Below are 3,421 nucleotides of genomic sequence, written 5' to 3'. Positions count from 1 at the left end.
GGCTTGGCTCGCTTTGGCTCATTCCCCTCCCCTGCTATACTTGGCTAGCAATCGCGTACCACCTGCCATGTGGCAAAGTACCACAAGTAGTACACGTACCACTGGTTGAAAAGCCCTGCTCTAGATGACCTCAATGACTCTCTAAAAGAATGCAAATGACCAGCAGAAAAGAAGAAGGCTCTTCCCATCTCATATTTTACTATTTTACTATTCCATCATTATCTATAGATTCCTCTGTCCTGCTTCACTCTATTCTTTAGAGCAGGGGTATCAAACTGCCAGCCCGTGGGCCGGATACATCATGATGAAACCACGCCCACCCCATTGCTGGCAATGGAAAAAAGACATGATACATTGCGACACATCATGTGATGTTGCGAGTTTGACACCCTTGCTTTAGAGGAAGACAAGGTGATTGCTATTATTTATTCTGTGATCACTCCAGTTCTTAATCCTGTTATATAGTCTCTGTGAAACAGAGCTAAAATAATACTGTGTATGTATATATAGAAGTAGACATAATAAAGTATCAACTGAGTGTGGGAATGCTGATTTTGGTCCTGGAGACTGAGAAGTATTAAAACGCGGGGGGGGGGGAAGGGGAAAGGGAAAAGGAATGAGAATGAGAATGGAGAAAAGGAAAGAGGAGGATGAGAGGAAGAGTAAAGGAAAAAGGTAAAGGGAAAAGAAGAACGGAATGAGAATGGGGAGGGGGAAGAGGAAGAGAGGAAGGGGAAAGGAAAAAAGAGAAAAGGGAAAAGGGAAAAATGAGAATGGGGAGTTTGTTCCTCCCATCTACTAGTTATTTTATATGTCTACATTTATGTACACTTATGCTAAACCATCCTCTTTGAATGAAGAAGAATACAATAATATTGCCTTAATTTACTCTGTGATAACACCAGAGCTTAATCCATTATATATTCCCTTAGAAATACATTAAAGAGACTCTAACAAAATTGTTGTGGAGAAAAAAAAAATCTTCCAGGAAAAATAACTTGAATACTTCTTTAACACATATGTTGGTTCACCAAATAGAGATTGAAATCTGGAATTGATTCTGAAGTAGATAAATGAATATTCAATTGCTGTGCATGTTTTCAGAAATAGTTTACATTTTTTTCTGCCTGGCATTCTACATATATCTTGATTCTAGACTCCTGGAATTTCTTCAGTTCATGGCAACAACAACATGGTGAGAAGGCTCTGGAACAAATCTCTTTCTCCCTTTCCAATGCTTAAGTCTTCAAAAATATCAAACATAACAAAGAAAATGCTGACTTTGGCCCTGGAGAATATTAAAATTCAGAGGAGGAGGAGGAGGAGGAGGAAGAGGAGGAGGAGAATTGAGTTGGGCATAGGTTTCAAACAAACACGGCAATTATGTTAGGGAAGGCACTATGGGAGCTTATTGTGTTTCCCAATGAGTATTTCCCAGTGATTTAAAAGTAATCTATAAAGGATCACTTCATATGATTCATGACATATTTCTTAAGATGCTTCTGGACTTCCCTTGCTGTACTATGATGGAGAAGTACTTTAGCCTTTTTATTTTTATGCAGAGTAACTGTGGAATCTTTTTATTTTATTTTACTTAATTATATTTTAGGCATCAAAAAGCAGAACTGAGGTGAGAATTTACTCCCCCTCCCTATAGACTTCCACCTATATATTGTGGAATGAATTTTGCAGTAAATCCTACTATGATAAACCTTGAAATAAATTCAGTAATTGATAAAATACTTTCATATTCCAACTGAGAGAAAATTCCTTCACATAGGATATATTGCAAGCAGTAATATAAATATGTTAACTCAAACAATGCTATTCTGGATGCAGTGCAAAAAGTAAGCAGACGGGATACTATAGCTATCTCTGAGATCTATTGGATTATTTCCAATAGAAAGTATAAGCATAAATAAAGAGTTGTGGATTTAATATTGATCTCAGTTAGAACCTGGTAATTCCCCAATTCATTATCATGACATAGAATATACAAAAATAATCCCCCTGTCAATTTTTATTTTCTTATATTTTGAATCAATGTATCAACATTGTATCAACATTCTAACTCAACAAGTTTAATTTCTAATATCTTTATGAATAATTTCCCTGCCAAAAATACCTAAGTACTGCTCTATTACTATCTCTGGGATACAATTTCAACCCACCCATTTACTGGTCCTCACTTATGGTCTCTCCTTCAAGTTGTAACCAGATCCAACCCTGCTCAGCATTTGAACCAGAGAAGGTGAGCCATCTGTTAAATTTATATGTACTTTATAGTTTCAGAAGTTAATCCCATTGAATATAACCTCTGTTCTAAGTTGCAATGGAACAAGATTTTCAAAAGGAAATAAGTCATGACACACAATAGGATATTCCTGAGTTATTGTGATTGCTCTGAGTAATTGATAATATTTACTGGAGGAAAAACATCCAATTAAATTATATAAAAAAATCTTCCTCCTTTCAGTCCATTTCTCAGTCCATTTACATATTCTTGCTATTCTAGCTACTTGATAATATTATATACTAGCTGTACCCATCCACGCATTGCTTTGGCTCAGTCTGGTTAAATGGAAAAGAAAGAAAAGAGAAAGCGCACATTTGTAATATGTTTAATTTCACAATGCTTGTGAGTATACAATATTTTTTGTTGTTCCATTGTCTGTGCAGATATAGAGATTGTCTGGTTTTGGTGCTGTTTTTCAAAAAAAGCATGTTTTTACCTGTCACAGGTGTGACATCTATATAATAGTAGTTATATAGAAACATGCACGTATTCAAATGCAACATTGTGTCAAAATTTCAAAGCAATTGGTGAAGAACTTTCGTAGATTTAAGATTTTGAACAAACGAACATTTACATATATATATATAAAAACAGTGAGCAAACACGAGCACCAGGGAATATGATAAAATAATTTGATTTAATATTAAAATTACTAAAATTACTAATAAAACCAATTAAAACGCCTAGCTTTTGTCAGCTATCTGCTGACGTCCTCAGGGCTCAAAATGTCAGTCCATGGGAGAGTCACTTTTGTAGTTTGACTAGCTCCTTGACCTCGTTATTGGGCCGGCCATGACTAAGCACGTTCCTGATGCCGGTTCCTTGGTAACAGCTTCCTCCCTCCCATGTCTCTCATCCGCACAGCTAATATCAGGGAATTTTTCTTTTTTAGAGCTAGATGTCAATGGAGGATCTCCTTTCACGCGCTCAGATCCGCCTTCCGTTTTCCTTTCCATATCACCTTCACACCATTGCCCTTGGGTCCTTTCCAATGTCGCCCCACACTTCTTTGTCCATAGTCGAGTACACGTCTGGACTGACATTTTGAGCCCTGAGGACGTCAGCAGATAGCTGATGAAAGCTAGGCGTTTTAATTGGTTTTATTAGTAATTTTAGTAATTTTAA

General features: G+C 36.5%; 1 pseudogene; it reads left to right on the top strand.

Annotated features, from left to right (window-relative positions):
- The first annotated feature begins 2,191 nt into the window (after window positions 1-2,191).
- The window catches only part of LOC114922629, a 2,675-nt pseudogene continuing 1,445 nt past the window's right edge, over window positions 2,192-3,421 (top strand).

Source organism: Protobothrops mucrosquamatus, unplaced genomic scaffold (genome assembly GCF_001527695.2).
Source record: "Protobothrops mucrosquamatus isolate PMUCROS unplaced genomic scaffold, P.Mucros_1.0 scaffold550, whole genome shotgun sequence".
NCBI lineage: Eukaryota > Metazoa > Chordata > Lepidosauria > Squamata > Viperidae > Protobothrops > Protobothrops mucrosquamatus.
This window is presented reverse-complemented; position numbering and strand designations above follow the sequence as displayed.